The sequence below is a fragment of the Ranitomeya variabilis genome, chromosome 1, assembly GCF_051348905.1.
Source record: "Ranitomeya variabilis isolate aRanVar5 chromosome 1, aRanVar5.hap1, whole genome shotgun sequence".
NCBI classification, from domain to species: Eukaryota; Metazoa; Chordata; class Amphibia; order Anura; family Dendrobatidae; genus Ranitomeya; species Ranitomeya variabilis.
The window spans coordinates 562518730-562535505 of record NC_135232.1 but is presented as its reverse complement, the minus strand read 5'-3'; the positions used below and the strand labels follow the sequence as shown (position 1 = coordinate 562535505).

Sequence of the window (16776 nt, the reverse complement as noted above, 5' to 3'; positions counted from 1 at the left end):
AGTCTCTCACCCCCGCTGGGGAGTGATCCTGTACCTGAATTATCTATCACTACTCTCGGCCTTCACAACCGTAGCAACTTTTGTCCTCCTCGCACGTACCACGCCACGGAAACTTTCATCTCATTGGTGGACCAGGAGGTAAATTCTCTCTCTCACCAACAACAACTTGGTCTATTCCCTATACATTCTAATCTTTCTCTCACTGAGAAACAAGCTCTTTCTTCTCTGCACACCAATAAATCTATCATTCTAAAACCAGCAGACAAAGGGGGAGCCATTGTGGTGATGAACCGTTCCCAATACATGCAGGAAATAACCCGCCAACTGTCTGACATTGACACTTACGGCATTATACCCAGAGACCCGGTTGCCACCATCAGTAACAAAATTCGTAGAGTGATTGACATATATCTTACACGCCACATCATTGATCAGAAAACGGCAACCTATTTGATAAATCCTCATCCGGTCACACCGGTTTTTTACGTTCTACCAAAGATTCATAAATCACTACAAAATCACCTGGGTAGACCTATAGTCGCCTCTACGGACTCGATCCTGTCTCCCCTTTCTGTATTCCTGGAGAGAATTATGACACCATTGATTAGATTGACCCGATCTTTCCTCCTTGACACTGGACATTTCCTTAAAGTAATAAACCAACTAGGCACAGTACCACCAGACAGTACCCTTGTCACCATGGATGTCAATAGCCTTTACACCTCAATCCAACATACAAAGGGTATTGAGGCCACAAGTTATCTGTTACATCAATCTTCTTTATCAGGAGAAGCCATTCAATTTTGCCTTGACCTGCTCCATCTGGTACTTTATGAGAACTATTTCCTATGTGAAGACACGTTTTACATTCAGAAGTGTGGCACAGCGATGGGCTTGAATGTCGTGCCAGCCTACGCTAATGCCTTCATGAATCACTTTGAAACCACTTATGTACTTAACAACAACTTGTTCCTACAATATGTCCCAGGATATCATCGTTATATTGATGATATCTTTTTGATTTGGACAGGCACCCCTGACGCTCTTGGATCTTTTCATTCTCATCTTAATTCCATTTTTCCTGAAATCCAGTTCACCATCCACCATAGCACTGAATCCGTACCGTTTTTGGATACCATGGTTCTGAAGGATAGTGAGGGACGCCTCTCTACCGACATCTATTGCAAACCCTCAGACTGCAATAGTCTCCTACACTACACCAGCTGCCATTCACGAACCTTGAAAAATAGCTTGCCACGGTCTCAATTTAATAGAGTGGCACGCATTGTCTCAGACTTCAATACCCTAAATGACAGATTGGACACAATGGCACAAAAAGTCCGGTCAAGATGCTATCCTCCTAGACTCCTCAATCAGGAGAAAATACGAACTCTAGCACCTTGATCTCCTTCTCCTCGAGTAAGTCTAAAAGAAAGGATCCCTTTTGTGCATACATTCCAGACACTCATGCCAAAAGTGTATTCTATTATTAAGAGACACTGGCCCCTTCTAGCAAAAGCCTATCCTAAAATTGTCCCTTTTGGTGAACAAGCTTTAATGTGTAGAAAAAGACCCTCCAATATTAAAGACAAGTTGGTCAGAGCAGACATCGGCAGTGCACGTCCCAACACTACGCGCAAAGGCTTCTTACGACCCGACACAACGGTACCTTTCCTTGCTTAAACTGCGCAGCCTGTTCCAATATCATTAAAGCGGATAACATAACCCATCCCAGGACTGGGAAGACCTACCCAATACGTGGTTTCTATACATGCAACTCTAATTTTGTTGTTTATTTGGTGAAATGCCCGTGTGGACTCCTCTATGTGGGAGAAACCACGCAGCATATTAAGGACCGCATCGCCAGCCATAAGTCCACAATCAGGTGTGGCAAGACATGGCTTCCCCTGCCAGACCATTTTGCGAGATACAGACATACAGTGGCCCAACTTAAGTTCCAGGTCATCGAGCATGTCCCCGCGCCCCAGAAGAGGGGGGGACCATATCAAACTACTAAAATCGCGTGAGAGCTTTTGGATACACAAATTAGACACCCTTACCCCTAAAGGGCTCAACAGGGAGATTGATTGGTTATAATGAGCATTTTACTAATAATTTTCTTCTCTCTTACCTTGCAGACCCGTTAGTATGTTATGGCACTAGGTGAGTTTGCCCTAACCCCCTACTTGTACTTTATATAACCCTTCCCGGCCATAAGATCCATTATTCCACTTATAACCCCCTTTATACTTTCCCTGCTACGCTAATGGTTTTCTATTTAGGCCACTCTACTTTACAGCACAACATATCCTTGACCTTCATAGCCCCCTTGTCAGATACCATATTACACCTATTGCCCAGAACAGCATTGCAGACAAGACAGTGCTTATAAGTAACCCAGCGATGTGAGCGCTTGCGCACTACACACGCAATAGTGGCGGTCAGTCACAATGTTTACCAGGTTACCATAACACCATTAGCGCATGCGCACTACACACGTATCAGTAGCGATACGTCACATCCGGTCCGCACCACGCACTTCCGGTGCGGCGGTGCGGAACTGCATTTAACCCCTATCATGATCTGCACACGCCAAGCACAAGCAGGGCGCGGGAGCGCTGCTCAGCACAGCGAAACTGACAGGTAACCACCAAGGGTCCTGCACTGCCCTCTGATTACCACCGCATATAATTACCACAGATGTACATATATACCATTCATTTCACAGAGTTACTACGCCTGGCCTCTACCAACTACATACGGGCAGTTGCATTCTAATTAGGTACTTTTTTGGTCTGTGTAAATGGGCATTTCTATTACTCATTAGCTGTATGCTAATTTTGTCTCACTATTCCTTACAGTATATGTGTCACCACTGGGATCCCTTTTCTCTACCCTCTCTTCCACATGTTTCTCTCACATTGGAATAAGGTAATATACCAGTAATTTGAAAACATGTTTTCTATATTGAACATAGAGAGTGTATCCATTATTGTCATTTGAGTTGTATCCCTTGGTGCACACTACTTTCTTCATTAATGCTACTTTGGATAAGGCCCCTGCCTCGAGAACCTTTTTGCTTACGCATTATTTTGCTCCCCATATTGATCCTTGGGACAGTCCGTGTGCCTCCTATATTGTATTTCCAATTTGAACTCCCAGAGACACTGATGTATTAGCAGAAGTGATCAGATTATGTTGGCACCAGGATGATGCATTTCATTATATGTGTTTTTCCCTTGTATATATGTTTTTTCCCTTTAGGTCTTATTTATTTGATGTATATATGTTTTTTATTTACAGCGATTACGTAAAAAAGGCTCCGGTGGAGCCGAAACGTTGTGTAAGAACACATGAGCTGCTTTATTCTGTTACGCTCCCAGATTTATAAATAAATTTATACTTTAGTTTGCATGACCTATTGTACGAAATTCAATTAGAGTGTGGGGTGAGTTACAATATTCATTACTAGTTTAGGACCTATTGGTCCATTACACCAGCACCTCGCTTTTTGTAGACTGAGTGCACGCCAAAATCTTTCTTTTCATTAGAAACCTGGACATCCCCTTTAACCCCTTCATGACCTTGGGATTTTCCGTTTTTCCGTGTTCGTTTTTCGCTCCCCTCCTTCCCAGAGGCATAACTTTTTTATTTTTCCATCAATATGGCCATGTGAGGGCTTATTTTTTACGGGACAAGCTGTACTTTTGAACGACATCATTGGTTTTAGCCTGTCGTGTACCTAGAAAATGGGAAAAAAATTCCAAGTGCGGTGAAATTGCAAAAAAAGTGCAATCCCACACTTGTTTTTTGATTGGCTTTTAATAGGTTCACTAAATGCTAAAACTGACCTGCCACTATGATTCTCCAGGTCATTATGAGTTCATAGACACCTAACATGACTAGGTTATTTTTTAGCTAAGTGGTGAAAAAAAATTCCAAACTTTGCTAAAAAAAAAAAAAAAATTGTGCCATTTTCCGATACTTGTAGCGTCTCCAGTTTTCATGATCTGGGGTTGGGTGAGGGCTTATGTTTTGCGTGCTGAGCTGGCGTTTTTAATGATAGCATTTTGGTGCAGATACGTTCTTTTGATCGCCCGTTATTGCATTTTAATGCAATGTTGCGGCGACCAAAAAACGTAATTCTGGCGGTTCAAATTTTTTTTCTCGCTACGCCGTTTAGCGATCGCGTTAGTGCTTTTTTTTATTGATAGATCGGGCGATTCTGAACTCGGCGATACCAAATATGAGTAGGTTTGATTTTTTTAATTGATTTATTTTGAATGGGGCGAAAGGGGGGTGATTTAAACTTTTATATTTTTTTTATTTTTTTCACATTTTTTTTTACATTTTTTTTTTACTTTTGCCATGCTTCAATAGCCTCCATAGGAGGCTAGAAGCAGGCACAGCACGATCGGCTCTGCTACATAGCAGTGATCATCAGATCGATGCTATGCAGCTGAAATGCAGGTGTGCTGTGAGCGCCGACCACAGGGTGGCGTTCACAGCAGGCCGGCATCAGTAACCATAGAGGTCTCAAGGACCTCTATGGCTACAATGCGGAAGCATCGCTGACCCCTGATCATGTGTCGGGGGTCAGTGATGCGCTCATGAATCAAAACAGCTGACATGTCCCGGCTCCGGCTCACCGCCGGAGCCCTGCATCAAAGCGCGGTATCTGACCTCGCACGTACTATCCCGTCCAAGGTCAGAAAGAGGTTAAAGCTCCTAACATAAATAAAAACATGAGAGTTAGTTAGCATCACACATAACATTTACATCAAGGTACCCTATAGATGATGTCGTCTCTGGAGTCATTCTCCTTCTTTTTCTTCATCTTGTCCAGATCCCATGATGCGTTTTCTCATCCACAGCTCGTCTCTGCAGACTTCCATCTTCTCCGCTCTTTTGCAGAAAATCTCCACATGATGCCCTTAAAGAAACAAGTGTCATCAAAATGCTCCTGAATAAAAAATTGCCCCTCACTATATTGTCTGCACAAAATATGACCCCCACACTGTCCCTGTTATGGTACACTAGATGGTGGCCCGATTCTAACGCATCGGGTATTCTAGAGTATGCATGTCCATGTAGTATATTGCCCATTTACGTAGTATATTGCCCAGTCATGTAGTATATTGCCCAGCGACATAGTATATTGCCCAGCTACATAGTATACAGCACAGCTACGTAGTATATTGCCCAGCTACATAGTATACAGCACAGCGACGTAGGATATTGCCCAGCCTTGTAGTATATTGCCCAGCCTTGTAGTATATTGCCCAGCCACGTATTATGTTGCCCAGCCACGTAGTATATTGCCCAGCCTTGTAGTATACAGCAGAGCCACGTAGGATATTGCCCAGTGACGTAGTATATTACCGAGGCACGTATAGGGCCAAAAAATAAAAAATAAACATACTCACCTAACGATCCGAGGGCCCCTTGTAGTGTATCATACTCACCATTCTTGCCGCTGCTCCTCTGCGTCCTGCCTCTTCTCTTCCTGGGATCCTGTGCAGATGGTAGTGCTCGGCTTCAGGAAAATGGCCGCTGGATGCAGCGCGTGCGCAGATCGAGATCGCGGCAGCCATTTTCCTGAAGCCGAGTTCCATTGCAAGTGCCAGGGCTGGTGGGAGCAGGACCTATGAAGACGTCGCGGTCACATGACCCGTCACGGCAGGTCCTTGCCGCACACCAGCCCTGGGACGGGACCGGACCACAAGCTGACGCTTGTAATGGAGCGGTCCGGGGAGCGTGGCGAGGAGCGAGAAAGGCGGCGGAGGGTGAGTATAGCAGGTTTTTTTTTTTTATTTATTATTTTTAACATTACATTTTGTACTATTGATGCCGCATAGGCAGCGTCAATAGTACAAAGTTGGGGACACACAGGGTTAATAGCAGCGGTAACGGAGTGCGTTACCCGCGGCATAACGCGGTCCGTTACCGCCGGCTTTAACCCTGTGTGAGCGGTGTATGCGGGCGCCGGCAGTGAGTGCGGGGAGTAAGCGGCCATTTTTTTCTGGACTGTGCGCGTCGCTGATTGGTCGCGGCAGCCATGACAGGCAGCTGCCGAGACCAATCAGCGAATGAATAACGGTGACAGACAGAAGGACAGACGGAAGTGACCCTTAGACAATTATATATATAGATGTTCTTCACAAAGACCTCTCCTTTCCATACCGGCCCCCTCTTCACACTGTCCTCTCATACTGTGTCCCCCCTATATGGCCCAGTATTTATACTGTACTCTATCATCACACTCCCCCTCCTTGGTATACTGTCCCCTCCTGGCTGTGCCCTCGCACTGTCCCTCCATGCTACACCCCCACTATTCAGTTTCTATTCTGTGCCCACTCACTTTTGTCCCCCCCCCATACTGTCTCCTCACACTATTCCTCTCCCTCCTCATACTGTCTCCTCTTACATCCCCTTGTTCACCATACTGTCTCCTCATATATTTACCCCCTCACTTTCTATACTACCTGCTCACCTAACTCCCCATACTGTTTCTGCACACATCCCATCACCCTCACTCTCTGTACTCTTTCCACATACATTTTTCACATCGCTCCTCATACTGTGCCCTCATTCTCCCATATTGTTTCCTCATACATGCCCCCCATTCCCTCATACTGTTTCCTCATACATGCCCCCAATTCCCCCATACTGTTTCCACAAACATGCCCCCAATTCCCCTATACTGTTTCCTCATGCATGCCCCCATTCCCCCATTCTTTTTCCTCATACATGCCCCCCATTCCCCGTACTGTTTCCTCATATATGGTCCCAATTCCCCCATACTATTTCCTCAAACATGCCCCCAATTCCCCCATACTGTTTCCCCATACATGCCCCTAATTCCCCCATACTGTTTCCTCATACATGCCCCCATTCCCCTGTACTGTTTCCTCATATATGCCCCATCTCCCCTTTTGCTCTTTATTTTGTGTCCTCAAATCTCCCCCACACATTAAATCCCCCATCCACACTACAAACCTCACCCCACACATAATAAATTCCCCATCCCCAAATTCTCCCCACACATAATAAATCCCCCTATACTCACTCAAATTGTCCACACATATATTATTGTCCTCTACCCCACCCTGTCATTGCTCTCTTCACCACCTCCATCATTGCCTTCTCCGTCACGCCCATCATTGCCCATTTCACCACCTCCAGCATTTCCTCCTCCCCCACCATCCCCATCCTTGCCCATTCCACCACTTCCATCATTTCCTCCTCCACCACCATCCCCATCATTGCCCTCTCCCCATCAGCCCCATCATTGCCCTCAAATTTCCCACCATGCCCATCATTGCCCTCTTCCCATCAGCCCCATCATTGCCTTCTCCTCCCCGACCATCCCCATCATTGCCCTCTCCCCGTCAGCCCCATCATTGCCCTCTCCTCCCCCACCATCCCCATCATTGCCCTCTCCCCGTCAGCCCCATCATTGCCCTCTCCTCCCCAACCATCCCCATCATTGCCTTCTCCCCATCAGCCCCATCATTGCCCTCTCCTCCCCCACCATCCCCATGATTGCCCTCTCCCCGTCAGCCCCATCATAGCCCTCTCCTCCCCCACCATCCCCATCATTTCCCTCTCCCCGTCAGCCCCATCATTGCCCTCTCCTCCACCGCCATCCTGATCATTGCCCTCTCCCTGTCAGCCCCATCATTGCCCTCTCCTCCCCTATACACACACCATTTACTTCTCTGCACATTCCCCTGCAGAGTGCCACACACACACCCACGCACACACACCCCTCTCACCTCTCCTCGCGCTCTGACGCAGCATCTCCATTGCCTTTCTCTGACACGGCTGGCCACTGAATGATGACGTCATCCAGCGGCGCGTCTGTGTGAGAGGAAGCGCGGGCAGGAAGCAGGAAGACAGATCACTGCAGCTCCACTGCTATTTTCTCTTGTAGGCAGCGGAGCTGCGGGGATTTCTCCCTGCCGGCTGCAGCCACCCTGCAGGGGCCCCCCTCCATCTCCGCACATGTTGGGAGCCGGCGCTCTGCATCATCTCTGTGCCAGCTGTCAGCTTGACAGTCAGCACAGAGAACAGCTGACTCCCAGACTGGGGGCGGCAGAATGCAGCCGCTGGGCGAGACACTGCGGACCGCCACATTAGGTGGCCTGACTGCACCCCCTGCCATCTGCCCCTGGGGCACATGCCCCGGCTACCTCCCTAGATACGCCACTGGTAGCGTGGGTCTAGAAGTGTCACCAACCAGTAATGATTGTCACCCAAAATGTTTATAATATGAGGGTCACGTGAAATGCAGCACAATATAAAGTCAGCCATGTGTGCTAGACTGCTAACAGTCAAGACTTCCGTGTCCTCAACCAACAGGATGGCTGACCATACTGTCCTCCTCCCTGTCCTCGGGCCTTCCCTGCTGAACAGATGGTATGACAGCTGTGCTTGCAGTACCATCTAGAACGCATGAAAGTAGCTCCTGTTCTTCCTCCTCCTCATTGCCTACCAATCCACGTTGAGAAGACATGAGGCTGGGCTGAGTGTAATCCCCCTGTATGGTTCCTTGCTCCATGTCCTCGTGCTCTGCCTGCAATGCATTCTCTTTCATTGTGAGCAGAGAGGTTTTCAGAATGCTGAGAAGCGGGATGGTGATGCTAATTATGGCATCATCGCGGCTCACCATCTTGGTGCAGTCCTCAAAGTTTTGGTGGATGGTACATATGTCTGACATCCATGTCCACTCCTGAGGTCTTATGTGTGGAGTCTGAACTGAATATCGACGGCCTTGTTGATGTTGGTAGTCAACAACTGCCCTCTTCTGCTCACAAATCCTTTCCAACATATGCAGCGTAGAGTTCCAGCGTGTGGGTACATCACACACCAGTTGGTGAGCTGGAAGCTGCAAACGCTGCTGAAGCACGGCAAGGGAGGTTGAAGCTGTAGCTGACTTTCTAAAATGGGCAGACAGACAGCGTACTTTCACTAGCAGATCCGGCAGCTCCGGGTAGCTTTTCAGAAAACGTTGAACCACGAGATTAAGCACATGGGCCAAGCAAGGTACGTGTGTGAGCTCACCTTGCCTCAGAGCAGCCTCCAGGTTACGGCCATTGTGACACACAACCATGCCTGGCTGTAGGTTCAGCGGTGTCATCCAAATATCTGACTGCTCTTTCAGCACTGTCCACAACTCTTCTGCATTGTGCGGTTTGTCATCTATGCAGATTAGCTTCAGCACAGCCTGTTGCTGCTTGGCTGAGGCAGTGCTGCAGTTCTTCCAGCTTCTGACTGATGTGTTGATTTCAGAGATGGAGAATGAAGAGGAAGAGGAGGAGGTGCAGGAGCTGTAGACTGTGGGGGCAACCCTGATTGACGTAGTGCCAGCAATCCTTAGTGTGGGGAGGATGTGTTCCATCCCAAGGTCTGACCGGGTCCCGGCTTCCACTATGTAACCCAGTGTGCCGTTAGTGAGATGTGCTGTGCCTGCCCACAAGCACTTGCCATGTGTCCGTGGTTAGGTGGACTTTCCCTGTAACAGCATTGGTGAGGGCACGGGTAATGTTGTGGGACACATGCTGGTGTAATGCCGGTACAGCATACTGGGAGAAAGAGTGGTGACTGGGGACTGAGTACCTTCGGACGGCCATCACCATCAGGTTGCGGAAAGCTTCAATCTCAACAAGCCTAAATGGCAACATTTGGAGCGCAAGCAGAAGAGAAATGTTACAATTTAGGACTGTGGCCTGTGGGGCGTTGGCTGGGTATTTCCGCTTGCATTTCAAAGACTGGGGAATAGACAACTGAAGGCTGTGCTGGGACAAGGACGTGGACGGCCTTGATGATGGTGCTGCTTGACTGTGGGCAACAACAGGCAGGTGCAGGGCTAGAGGCATCTTCACATGCACGGTGGACTAGGGATTGGATTCTACACAAAACAGTGGAAGAAGCAGTGATGTCACCTGCAGACAGTGTTCCTGAAGCCTGGAGTTCAGCCCACAATGTCGGGTGCTTTGCTGCCATGTGCCTGATCATGCTGGTGGTGTTCAGGCTGGTTGTTTTGCTACCCCTGCTGATGCGGGCATGGCAGGTGCTGCAAATGGCCTGTTTGGGGTTATCGGCAGAGTCTTTAAAATATAACCAAACTCGGGAAGATCTAACAGTTGGAATGGCAACTTCACTCATGTTAGTGTTATGGGGAATGAATGCACGCCTTCTGTCTGTGGCCAACACACTGCTTCTTCCTGCCTGTTGGAGGGATATGCCTCCTTCCCCATGTGTGCTGCTGTCCTCACTCTGCATGTCCTCCTGCCAGGTTGGGTCAGTCACATACAGTGGGGCAAAAAAGTATTTAGTCAGTCAGCAATAGTGCAAGTTCCACCACTTAAAAAGATGAGAGGCGTCTGTAATTTACATCATAGGTAGACCTCAACTATGGGAGACAAACTGAGAACAAAAAATTCAGAAAATCACATTGTCTGTTTTTTTTATCATTTTATTTGCATATTATGGTGGAAAATAAGTATTTGGTCAGAAACAAACAATCAAGATTTCTGGCTCTCACAGACCTGTAACTTCTTCTTTAAGAGTCTCCTCTGTCCTCCACTCATTACCTGTAGTAATGGCACCTGTTTAAACTTGTTATCAGTATAAAAAGACCCCTGTGCACACCCTCAAACAGTCTGACTCCAAACTCCACTATGGTGAAGACCAAAGAGCTGTCAAAGGACACCAGAAACAAAATTGTAGCCCTGCACCAGGCTGGGAAGACTGAATCTGCAATAGCCAACCAGCTTGGAGTGAAGAAATCAACAGTGGGAGCAATAATTAGAAAATGGAAGACATTCAAGACCACTGATAATCTCCCTCGATCTGGGGCTCCACGCAAAATCCCACCCCGTGGGGTCAGAATGATCACAAGAACGGTGAGCAAAAATCCCAGAACCACGTGGGGGGACCTAGTGAATGAACTGCAGAGAGCTGGGACCAATGTAACAAGGCCTACCATAAGTAACACACTACGCCACCATGGACTCAGATCCTGCAGTGCCAGACGTGTCCCACTGCTTAAGCCAGTACATGTCCGGGCCCGTCTGAAGTTTGCTAGAGAGCATTTGGATGATCCAGAGGAGTTTTGGGAGAATGTCCTATGGTCTGATGAAACCAAACTGGAACTGTTTGGTAGAAACACAACTTGTCGTGTTTGGAGGAAAAAGAATACTGATTAGCATCCATCAAACACCATACCTACTGTAAAGAATGGTGGTAGAAACATCATGCTTTGGGTCTGTTTCTCTGCAAAGGAGCCAGGACGACTGATCCGGGTACATGAAAGAATGAATGGGGCCATGTATCGTGAGATTTTGAGTGCAAACCTCCTTCCATCAGCAAGGGCATTGAAGATGAAACGTGGCTGGGTCTTTCAACATGACAATGATCCAAAGCACACCACCAGGGCAACGAAGGAGTGGCTTTGTAAGAAGCATTTCAAGGTCCTGGAGTGGCCTAGCCAGTCTCCAGATCTCAACCCTATAGAAAACCTTTGGAGGGATTTGAAAGTCCGTGTTGCCAAGCAAAAAGCCAAAAACATCACTGATCTAGAGGAGATCTGCATGGAGGAATGGGCCAACATACCAACAACAGTGTGTGGCAACCTTGTGAAGACTTACAGAAAACGTTTGACCTCTGTCATTGCCAACAAAGGATATATTACAAAGTATTGAGATGAAATTTTGTTTCTGACCAAATACTTATTTTCCACCATAATATGCAAATAAAATGATAAAAAAAACAGACAATGTGATTTTCTGGATTTTTTTTTCTCAGTTTGTCTCCCATAGTTGAGGTCTACCTATGATGTAAATTACAGACGCCTCTCATCTTTTTAAGTGGTGGAACTTGCACTATTGCTGACTGACTAAATACTTTTTTGCCCCACTGTAGTCATCCATCACCTCATCTTCCATATCTACACCCTGCTCCTCCTCCTGACTTTCTGGCAATTGTGTCTCATCATCGTTCACCTCTTGTGACACTTTCTCTCTATCACCTTCATGTGACCGGGGCTGGTCAAAACTTTGGGCAGCTCTACATGCGATCTCATCTGTCCCCACTTCAAGTTGACCGGCCGAGAGTCCAGAATCTTGAAATGGAAAACTGAACAGCTCTTCAGAGTGTCCAAGTGTGGGATTAGTTGTCTCAGGGCACTCGACATGGTGGGAGGAAGGAGGATCAGGGTGTCACGGGGCAGAAATTGGTAAACAGGAGATGAGGAATCTGGGCCCCTGAACTGCCCCTCAGGCTAGGGGGAGCCCTGTCTTTCCTTAACTTGGGGGTACCCTTGAAGGTAGGGAGGCCCAAGTCACCGACCTGTCCCTGTCTCCTGTTAAACCCTGAACTAAACCCCCAACCCCCACCCCAGGGGGTGAACTATGTAAACAGCACCACAAAGCAAATAAACAGGAATAAACAATATGAGAGTGAGGGGAACACGATACCAAAAGGAGAATGCACAAACTACCAAGTAACAAACAACAAAGGGACAAAGAAACAATAACACCACACTTAGCTTTCTCTGCTGCAATGCACAGAACAGCAGAGTAAGGGTACTGTCACACAGTCACACTTTGATCGCTACGACCGTACGATCCGTGACGTTCCAGCGATATCCATACGATATCGCTGTGTCTGACACGCAGCAGCGATCAGGGATCCTGCTGAGAATCGTACGTCGTAGCAGATCGTATGGAACTTTCTTTCGTCGCTGGATCTCCCGCTGACATCGCTGGATCGTTGTGTGTGACAGCGATCCAGCGATGTGTTCCCTTGTAACCAGGGTAAACATCGGGTAACTAAGCGCAGGGCCGCGCTTAGTAACCCGATGTTTACCGTGGTTACCAGCGTAAAAGTAAAAAAAAAAAAACAGTACATACTCACATTCCGGTGTCTGTCCCCCGGCGTCTCAGCTTCTCTGCACTGTGAGCGCCTGCCAGCCGGAAAGCGAGCACAGCGGTGACGCGGTGACGTCACCGCTGTGCTTTCCGGCTCTGCTGCTTACACAGTGGAGAGAAGCAGAACGCCGGGGGACAGACACCGGAATGTAAGTATGTACTGTTTGTTTTTTTTACGTTTACGCTGGTAACCAGGGTAAACATCGGGTTACTAAGCGCGGCCCTGCGCTTAGTAACCCGATGTTTACCCTAGTTACCCGGGGACTTCGGCATCGCTCCAGCGCCGTGATTGCAACGTGTGACCGCAGTCTACGACGCTGGAGCGATACTCATACGACGCTGCGACGTCACGGATCGTGCCGTCGTAGCGTCCAAAGTGTGACTGTGTGACAGTACCCTAAGGCACCAGGAAAGAGTATTCAGCTGTAGAACAAAAGCACTCAGCAAGCTCCTATTCCAGCAAGGTTGGTATCCAAAGGACCTGTATAACCAACAGTCAGCTGATGCACCAGGTGACCTTTTAAAGGAAGGTGGGAGTGGTCACCACCCACATCAGCAGAAGAAGCTGCAATGCAATTACACCCGCGACCACCGGGGGAAAAACTGCATTAACCCCCAATGACCTGAAAGGAAAAAAGGTTTTAATCTGAAAGAAACCAGATCTGCCACAGATCCAAACATGGATCGTGACACAGGGTGGGGAATATCTGGGCCACACTCACGGCTACTCAGACTTGACCGTGTGGAAGACATGGTGGTGGTGGTGGCTAAGTGACTGGAAACATTATCCACTATCCAACCAACAACCATTTCATACTGCTCTGGCTTCAACAGTGGTGTGCTGCGATCCCCTAGAAACTGGGACAGGAAGATCAAGCGAGAAGATGTGGTTCTTTGTTGTGGCCCACTATCACCTTGGCCACGGCCTCGTCCTCTGCATGCACCATCAGCATCACGTCCACTTCCCCGTCCCTTGCCTTGCCTATTTTAATTGGACTACTGCACTATTTCAAAAGCTCAACTCAAATGTATTTATTTGGAGCTAAATGATATCTGATCAGTATGCCTGCAAAGCTACGATTTTTCATACACAAACACCAGGCCTCAGCCTGACATAACAGACTGTATTACATTTATTATGGCTTTTTAGTGAATTTAAACCCCCCCAAAAAAAGAGTGGCACAAGGCTAGCACACAGAACTTTGCTACATATGCCTGCTGAAATATGATTTTTCCATACCAGATGCAGAACTCAGCCTGACATAACAGACGGTATTTTTGTTTAGGGTTTTGCATAATTTAAAAAAAAGAACAAGGCTAGCAGACAGATCTATGAAACTTATGCCTGTCAAGCTACAATTTTTCCACCACAGATACAACAGGCCTCAGTCTGACATAACAGACTGTCTTACATTTTTGGGGGGCTTTTGTTGAATTTTTTAAAATGCAAACTAGTGCTGTATATATATATACACTCACCGGCCACTTTATTAGGTACACCTGTCCAACTTCTTGTTAACACTTAATTTCTAATCAGCCAATCACATGGCGGCAACTCAGTGCATTTAGGCATGTAGACATGGTCAAGACAATCTCCTGCAGTTCAAACCGAGCATCAGTATGGGGAAGAAAGGTGATTTGAGCGCCTTTGAACGTGGCATGGTTGTTGGTGCCAGAAGGGCTGGTCTGAGTATTTCAGAAACTGCTGATCTACTGGGATTTTCACGCACAACCATCTCTAGGGTTTACAGAGAATGGTCCGAAAAAGAAAAAAAATCCAGTGAGCGGCAGTTCTGTGGGCGGAAATGCCTTGTTGATGCCAGAGGTCAGAGGAGAATGGGCAGACTGGTTCGAGCTGATAGAAAGGCAACAGTGACTCAAATCGCCACCCGTTACAACCAAGGTAGGCCTAAGAGCATCTCTGAACGCACAGTGCGTCGAACTTTGAGGCAGATGGGCTACAGCAGCAGAAGACCACACCGGGTACCACTCCTTTCAGCTAAGAACAGGAAACTGAGGCTACAATTTGTACAAGCTCATCGAAATTGGACAGTAGAAGATTGGAAAAACGTTGCTTGGTCTGATGAGTCTCGATTTCTGCTGCGACATTCGGATGGTAGGGTCAGAATTTGGCGTAAACAACATGAAAGCATGGATCCATCCTGCCTTGTATGGAGCATCTTTGGGATGTGCAGCCGACAAATCTGCGGCAACTGTGTGATGCCATCATGTCAAAATGGACCAAAATCTCTGAGGAATGCTTCCAGCACCTTGTTGAATCTATGCCACGAAGAATTGAGGCAGTTCGGAAGGCAAAAGGGGGTCCAACCCATTACTAGCATGGTGTACCTAATAAAGTGGCCGGTGAGTGTATATATATATATATATATATATATATATATATATATATAAGTAGAGTAACAGACAGAAAAAACAGTGGAAAACCGGCCTAAAATGTCCAAACTTGGAGCACGCAGATAAATGAGGCCTGTCATGGAAATACCACATTACCCAATATGTGGCCTGTATTTTTTCAAATGCTAAATAGTGCTGTATATAATATATTTCCAAAAATAAGGGCTATAAATTATAAGCTCATCCACAAAACAGTCAACATTAAACGAAAGAAAGTTTTATTTGAAATTCTGACAATACTTTAATCATAAAAACAGGTAAATACAAAAAAAGACAGGGTATAGTGACGTCATGGTGCCACGTCCGCATCACAATTGGTAAGATTGCAGTCAAAAGAATGGTAATATGGATATGCACGTATAGTTCTAAAAAAACAACGTACTGATTACGCTGAAAAAACATATAGTAATGCCCGTTGAATATTCCTATACACAACTGTCCCCCAGATGATATGGCTAGGACGCACCCGTATGACGGGTAGGCGTGGAGTTCTTCCGGGACCCTAGAGTCGTCCCTCTCCCACTGTTGCCCCCCTATGTCTGCTTAGGTGATTTAGGTGAGACAGCCCGCCTATGACTGACTGTCCTGCCGTTGGTTTGAAGTAAGGCTTGGAGCCAGTACTTCCTCGGCGTTTCTGGCCACCGGCTACACGCCTCAGTAGGATGTTGCCTCGATCTTACAGCACGACTCCTACTGGTGTTTTCTCCTTGTTGCGTTGATCTCGTTTCTCACTCTTCACAATAAACCTCGCTTCTTGTCCTTTCTTGGGGTACCGCCGCGATGAAGTGCAGACGCGGTCCCGTAACATTCTTCCTGTTCGCTAGGCCTCTGTCAGGATCCCACCCCTGACAGGGACCCCCCTGAATCTTCCCCTGCAACACCCTCTGCCACAGGATGTTGCCTGGTTCCAACCCAGTCAGCTTTCTGTCTAACTTTCTATCTAACCCAGTTTTACCAGATTGTGAGGAGTGGCCTAATGCATAGTGCCCTTTGCTCCCCCTAGAGGCCAGACTATGAAGTGTATTGGTGTCTGTGATACCTGGTCAGGTGAACTCCTTCAGTGCCATCAGACGTACCATAGCCCCCCTTAGTGGCAGAACAATGGTACTGCAACGACCAGGACTCTGGGGCGCTGCAACAACACTTTAGAAATTGACCAACCTATTTCCGCCACCTTACCAACTAAAAATAACACTGCCAATGTCTTGTCTTCCTCAGACTCCAACACAGCCCAACGCGACACCCAGCTTTGCCATACCCGCCATGATGATTCATATGACGACCAGGTCTGGCTCGTAACCGACTCCCAAATCAACGTTCCTGCTTGTCCACAATCACGTGCCACAAATGCAAAGGGCATTCCACTCCCGAGACCTCCGCATCTGGCGCCAACTCCCAAAAACGCTCCCACTGGAAACGAGACAAT

At 47.3% G+C, this 16776-nt stretch overlaps 1 protein-coding gene across 3 annotated transcripts in view; it reads left to right on the top strand.

The window, feature by feature from the left end:
* Nucleotides 1–16776, top strand: part of LOC143768235 (V-type proton ATPase catalytic subunit A-like) — a 565121-nt gene that overhangs the window by 293568 nt on the left and 254777 nt on the right. Inside the window, exon 1 of one of the 3 annotated variants that reach the window (XM_077256943.1) lies at nt 2909–2931. The exons of 1 other annotated variant lie outside the window; for it this stretch is intronic. The gene's annotated coding sequence lies outside the window, so the exon portion shown is untranslated. Of the gene's footprint in view, nt 1–2908; nt 2932–3333; nt 3344–16776 lie in introns of those variants that run through there. One more of the 3 variants, XM_077256951.1, reaches the window with a different exon arrangement.